Genomic DNA, 7554 nt, shown 5'->3' on the forward strand with positions numbered 1-7554 from the left:
AAAAAAAAGCTTTGTGTCTTTGGCTTAGGTCTACCATGGACTGACAGTGGTTTCTGAGATATATTTGTTCAAGATTTTGTTTGCAGAACAGAAGGTGGAGGCTGGATAAGAGCTCTACACTCTAGGATTCTATCCACTGTGTACTAAAAGAAATGTGTATGTACTAATGTATTTCTTAAGAGGGAAAGGTTTTTCTTTTTTAATATCTGAAACTTTTAAAAGTTCTTGAGGGAGCACAAAGTGTCCCCTCTGGAGATGTCCAGAGAGACAGTTCTGGCAAGAGGTCACAGTGGTATAATCAAATATTTTTCTAATTGTGGGTGGATATGATGCTACAGCTGGTGGGAAGCTTGTTTGATGAATGTGATACAAGAATCATATATAGCTCACTCACTTTTGTTCTTTAAGAGAGTCCTTTGCATGGGGGAGGCAGCCTGAGGTAGTACATTTTGTCTTTGCATGCAGTCACAGCTTCTCTTGCCTAGGAGTCAGAGCTTGCCTTCATGGTTCTGACTTCCTGGCTCATGTAACTATATGGAAGAACAGAAGATCCCCCTTGGTATAAAACAGAAAGAACACGGTTGATGTAAGCTCTTCCCTTCTTGTTCCTGCTCTTTCCCATCGCCCTTCCCCATTCCTTTCCCCCTCTCTCCACATGCTTATGGCTGGCGCATCTCTCTCTCTCTCTCTCTCTCTCTCTCTCTCTCTCTCTCTCTCTCTCTCTCTCTCTCTCTCTCTCTCTCTCTCTCTCTCTCTCTGCCTCTACTACCCTCTTAACTCCCTTCTCCATGCCCTGAGTAAACTCTATTCTATACTTTAAAAGAAAAGGACACATCTGTCAACACATTAAATGAGCAAGGAAGTTGACCTTCCCCACTACTTCAAGGTCACACTTGCTAGGCTTCTTCATTTAACTTGTTGTCTTTCATGCTGACTGTTTCATAAAATTAAAATTTCCTTATCTTAGGAGATAGCTTTTAAACCCCAAATGGATAGCTACCCAACCAATTGGCAGGCATATCCACAAAAATGTTAACATAAAGATCTGTAGGAATGTTATTTAGAAATGCCCCAAAATAACGAACATATTCTTCAATGAGTGAATGTGTAAAGGAACTGCAGCATCCATGTAATACAATACTGTTCAACTATAAGAAGGAAAAAACTTTCTAACAACACAGTTGCAGAGATGAAAGAAACCACTCTGAAGAGACTGCATATGCTGTGTAGTTTTAACATTCTGGAAAGGGGAAAAATAAGTGACTATAAATAGATCAGTATGCTTCCATTCTTAAAAATGGTCTTTCCTATGACTCCTGTGTATTGCATTATGATCCTCAAGCCTGGTTATATATGAGAAAAGCTGTTGAGGATAAACATAGAAGGGACCAAAACTGTCAAAATTAGGTAAATCAGTGGTGGTTTTGTATATTCAGCTTGGCTTCAGGAATAAGTTAGCACTACCTTCAGAGTTAAAATGAAAGTTCTCAATTATCTTATTCTCAGAAATCATCTTTTACATTTTTAAATCTATTATATCTATGTCTGCGTGTTTATGCTGAGAGAAAGGGAAGGGAGGGAGGAGTTGAGAGTAAGTGAGCTACAGGATCCCCTTGAGCTAGTTGTGGGACAACTAATGTAGGTTCTGGGAATCCAATTTGAATAATCTGAGAGAGCAGCAAGCACTCCTAATCATTGAACTGCCTTTTGGCCCCAAATTATCTTTTTTTTTTTAAATCACTGATAATTACGACCTATTGAATTTTTATTGTTTGTTTTTGAGATGTTTTCATGTAACCAAGGTCTCAAACATACAACGTAGGAAAGATGACCTTGGCCATATGATCCTCCTGCTTCTGTCTCCAAAATAATAGGCAAGTTATCTCTATGCCTGGTTTGTATTGTGCTGGGGATTGAAAAATACTGCTCTTGCTGTTTTAATAGATCATTTCCCATCAAGAATTGTGGACACTGTTCTCTCCTAAGCTACGTGTCTCTATGCTCTCAATCCGCCATCCCACAAACATGGATCAGGAAATGCAGTTTGTAGAGCCCAGTCAGCAGTTTGTAAAGGACTCAATTCGGCTGGTTAAAAGATGCACCAAACCTGACAGAAAAGAATTCCAGAAGATTGCCATGGCTACAGCGATAGGATTTGCTATCATGGGATTCATTGGCTTCTTCATGAAACTGATCCATATACCCATTAATAACATTATTGTGGGTGGCTGAGTACTTTCTCATCATGGGACAAGTGAACCAGTGAGGAGGTAACAAGCTCATGAACTAAAACATTGCCTGGATGCTTTGTGGTTTTTGTTTCTTTCCTCCTTCCAATGAGGTTTTCTATTTCTCAGTTAAAATAATTTCAAAATAAACACTTTTTCTATAACAACAACAAAAAAAAAGAATTGCGGACACTGCCTTTGTTGAAAAAGGAGAACTTAAATAAATCCTGAGCCATTTTGAGCTGAACCTGGTTCTGACACCCTTGGTGATGCGATTACAAATGTACAAAGTGCTTGGAAGGTAACAATACTAAAGTGGCCGGTTGTCAGATTCCTGTAAACATGTAAGATGCTTGACTACAAGTGGGAGCCAGATTCTTCAAGAGTGTGATTTAGGTGGGTGATTGCTGAGTTAACTGTCATTAACATCAGGCTTCAGTCCTGTATTCTGTATTTGTTACTTGTTATGCAGTAGTAAGATTTCTACCATTAACTTCATGGGGTCTTCTTTGTGAGGTACTAATGGTATTTTTGGACTTACAGAATGAGTTCATTGGGGAGATTAAGCTTATACATTTAAGTCTTTGACTAGTGACATCCTGATAGTATGATGAAAACATCTTTTCTCTCTAATACTAAATCAAGTATATCTCTTGTTCTGATGTGATTTTTGTTTTTGCACATTATTAAATAGAAAATCATTGAATTGAGCTCTTTCAGGAAAAGGGTAACTCCATTATAGCTGCGAGCCCTGAATTGGTTAGTCAAGTTAATCTCCATTTGAACTGCTCTTGTCCACTCACAAGTTATGTGGTTCTTTTTTCAAATTCAGGTGGCTATAGAAGATAAATTTTGCAATTCTCACTGTTACTATAACAAAGAAATCGTGAGGGTTGTGTGTGTGTATGTGTGCACACGTGTCTGCCCAGATGCATGCATGTCTACATGCAAATGCAGTGTGTGCTAGAGATTGAACTCATGGCCTGTCCATGTGAATGGTAGCCATGCCTAGGCCCCTCCATTCCCGGAGTCTCCTACAGTCAGCTTACAGATGAGCAGGGTGGAACTGGCCTGTGTGATGTGATTGGCATACTTATTGAAGAGTATATAGGTGTGGTCACATAGTTTTGCCACCTGAATGTTTTTTCAAAATGGAGCTCCATATAGGGCCAAGCAGTTCCATTCCCCTCCCACCCCATCCTCTAGGACTGGTGAGTGTTCCTGAGGGAGAATTGACTCTTGGAAAGATGTTCATTAGCTACCAGACAATCACAGCAAGATTGGAGCTTCATGTTCTCACCCATAACTATTTTCCTATTTTCATCTCTGCTTAGGTGCTCTGATCCTTTCTTCAGCTTCCTCCATTGCTCATCTCACTGTTATGACCCTCCAGTGTCTTCTGCATGAAGACCTTGCAGGCACTTTCTTATACTTTCTCTTCCGTGTTATCACAGCAGACAATGTTGGGACAACCCAGTGTAGCATGACTTTAGTGTTTTGTTTTTTTGTTTTGTTTTTGTTTTTGTTTTTTTTTAACAAAAGTTATTCTATTTAGAGTGCTATACATAGAGATATGACAGAATATGAATATATGTATGTTTATATACATATATTAAGCTTTGCTTGTAAGTCATGGTTCAGCCTTTAATATCAGTCTGTTCTTGAACTTCTTAAATTATTTCATTGAATCCTTCAAAAGTGTGCTTCAAATTAGTATGTGCACTATGCACATGTATCTGAGTGCCTTCTAGGACTTGGGGAGGTGAATGTGCTTACTTAGGCACAGGCTGTCTCTTTGGATCACTTGCTTCCATTTCCATATGTATTTAGTTTGATGGTGTGCCAAGCACCAGCCTCAACTTGTAAAGGGGTTCTGAGAGAAGGGGTGTTTGAGAGCGACAAACAAAACCAAAAACGACTTGAAGTCAGTAATGGGGTACAAGCTGACGGCCTGTGTTCTGCTCAAGGCAGCACTTTTTTTGTTTGGAAAAATGATAAAACCTCTGTGGATAGCTAATCTCATGTACACTAAAAGCCCAGTCTTTTATTTACATATTAATTCAATTGTTCAGCCCAGGTTCCCCTTTGATTATTGCATGAATCAGCATCCTCTGACACAGCTTCCTGATTGTTAGAAAAAGACAGCAAGTACATCTTTTTTTCTTGTTTTTTTTAAATTATTTTATTAGATACTTTCTTCGTTTACATTTCAAATGCTATCCCGAATGTCCCCTATACTCTCCCCCTGCCCTGCTCCCCTACCCACCCACTCCCACTTCTTGGCCCTGGTGTTCCCCTGTACTGGGGCATAGAAAGTTTGCAAGACCAAGGGGCCTCTCTTCCCAGTGATGGCTGACTAGGCCATCTTCTGCTATATATGCAGCTAGAGACACGAGCTCGGGGGGGGGGGGTACTGATTAGTTCATATTGTTGTTCCACCTATAGGGTTGCAGACCCCTTCAGCTCCTTGGGTAATTTCTTTAGCCCCTCCATTGGGGGCCCTGTGTTCTATCCTATAGATGATTGTGAGCATCCACTTCTGTATTTGCCAGGCACTGGCATAGCCTCACAAGAGATACTGTTTTCTTTTTTTCTTAACATTGCAAATGACCTCAGAGATCTGCCTGCCTTTGTAAGCACAGACTACATGCTCTCTGTGTGAGATCTCACCCTGAGATTGCCATTCCTACCATATCTGGGCCTAATCTCACTCTGTTCCAGACTGACCTAGACATCAGGAGTCTGCCTTCCTTTGTAAGCAAAAACAATAAATGAAGCTGGGTGGTATCTTGCCCTTCCATGACCACTCCCCATATCTCTTTATCTCCTTCCTTAGAATCTTTCTGACAAGCTTGCTTATAGTGCAGCTGCCTCTGTTCTTTTAGGTCCATGAAGCTCCTTATCAATTTACATTGTATCCATATATTTTGCATAGTTGAGATGATAAATTTTTGAACTCATGTTTTCAGAGTTCTTTCCCACAGCATTTATTTACCACTTTGCTGAGACATTAGACACAGCCTTGCCTGTCAGACTCATGCTATCTTTGATTATCATGGCATCATTAACCTAGGTAGAGAGGACATTCCCTGATAACCTTGGCAGGGAGAATATTTCTCTAGGGAGGAACATGAAGTAAATATATATATATATATATATACACACATACCATTCCTCTTGCCTGGCTTTCTTTTAAAATCTACCTCTTGTAAAATCAACTCTGAGTGAACAGTGTGTTTTTATTATGTTTATTTACAAATGTGTATATATATATATATATATATATATATATATATATATATATATATATAAAATACAAACAAGCCTCAAACCTAGCAATCATCAACATTCCTGGAGACCTACACCTTTCTGACTCTGTTCCAAGGACAGGAAAACATGTCACTCTCTCCCTTCCACGTGGCCAAGCAGGACGAGCAGTGGTGTAGTATAGCCAACAGGCTGTTTGGTTGCTTTATATTTCCTTTTCATGTCCTAAAACACTATGGTTCCCAATACATAGTAATTATGGGACAGGATTAGTAAAGTATTTTAGGAGATTAAAGTGTGACTTTAATTTTTTTCACTATTCTTTTTCTGTTTTTTTGTTTGTTTTTTAATGAATTTCTTGGTTCCTAGATACTACAGTCCAATGCTAGAAATGCTCTGCTCATGTTGTCCTAGTGATTGCTTATGAGGAAGAACTGTCACTTATACACTTTCCAAGACGCATTTATAAATTACCAAGAGCTTAATAGGAAGTGGTGATATTGAGTACATGTTATTTCAGATTACAAATGTTCATACTTCTATTTGCAGGTGTCTTCATGTTATTTTTTTTCTCTACCACTCCATTGTGCATAAGCTTTATTGAGTGGCTCTCATTTTCAGATTGTCAGTAATCTCCCCTCCTTGATGTTAGGTGAGAGATGGTGGCCTTCCATAGCTGCCCACTCATCTTTAAAATCTGTGCTTTCTAGCATACTTTACTTTCCATTCCTCTTGCCTGGCTTTCTTTTAAAATCTACCTCTTGTAAAATCAACTGAGTGAACAGTGTGTTTTTATTATGTTTATTTACAAAGCACTTAGTTACCTCATCAGAGTGTATCTGCCCGTGTTTAATTGCAATGTTTGTTGCTCTTAGGGCCAATATGTGGTTTGAAGATAACTTCTGCTGGTTAGTAATTTGATTTTCCTGCTCTTCCCCTCCCCCCCTTTTTTTCTGGTGTGATCGGGATTGACCCCAATACCTTGCACATACTAGGAAAATGTTCTGTCACTAAGCTTCATCCCCATTCTTGTTGTTATTCTCTTAATGATACAGTTTGTAGGAAACATTTTCAAATGTTTCAAGTTCTTATATTCAGTTTATTTAGTTTATTCTCTTTTTAAATGGCCTATGCTTTCCATGCAGTGGAAATTATTTGCCTACTCCAAATTGAGGTAATCTTTAACCTGTTTTTTCTTTTTAAAGAGTTTATTATTAAATAATACACACACACACACACACACACACACACACACACACACACACACACACACACGCACATGCACACGTGTGTGTGCTCGAACAAGCCAGAAGAGAATATCAGATCACTTGGAGCTGGAGTTATAGTTGTTGTGAGCTGTCCAATGTCAGTATTGGGAACTGAACTTCAGTCCTCTGAGAGAGCAGTATACATACTTAATTGCCTAGTGATCTCTCCAGCCCCAAAGGAAATGTTTCTTTCTATGTCTGAGGATTGAATTAAGGACTTCATGAATGCTGGCCAATTCTACCTGTGAGCCAAACCCTTCAACTAGACTATACTTGGTCTAAATAGTTATGTTTCCTACTTAGGCCTGGTATCTATTTTACTGTTTTATAAGGCATGGATTTTTTTTTCCCTTTAACTTTCCAGTTTTCTGCTGACATGATCCCCTTTCTCCGTTTAACTCACTTTGTACCTTTGTGAAAAATAAACAGCTGTATTGTGTAGGTCTACTTCTAGATTCCCTGCTTTTTCATCTGTTTCTTTGCTGATACCATATTGTTTTGATTTTTATAGCTTTATAGTAAATATTCAATCCTGCGTTGTGAGCCTATACCAAATTGATTACATTGTATGCACTCTGGGGCCAGTGATAGTCTTTAGTGCCCTTGCTTCTTCCTATAACTATTACAATTAGCTAGTCTATACCTCCCAGAAATTCTCCTGGGATTTTTATTGGATATATATTTAAAGTTGTAGACCAATTTAGAGAAATTTGAGATTTTTATGTAGATCTTTGACTTTCATCGGTTTTGTTGTTGTTGTTGTTTTGGTTTTTTTTGTTTTGTTTTGTTTT

At 38.7% G+C, this 7554-nt stretch overlaps 1 protein-coding gene and 1 pseudogene across 6 annotated transcripts in view; both read left to right on the forward strand.

The window, feature by feature from the left end:
* The window catches only part of Dip2c (disco interacting protein 2 homolog C), a 391262-nt gene that overhangs the window by 189814 nt on the left and 193894 nt on the right, over positions 1 to 7554 (forward strand). The window lies entirely within an intron of this gene.
* LOC110334125 lies at positions 1980 to 2252 on the forward strand (annotated as a pseudogene).

This window comes from Mus pahari, chromosome 16 (genome assembly GCF_900095145.1).
Source record: "Mus pahari chromosome 16, PAHARI_EIJ_v1.1, whole genome shotgun sequence".
Taxonomy (NCBI): Eukaryota; Metazoa; Chordata; class Mammalia; order Rodentia; family Muridae; genus Mus; species Mus pahari.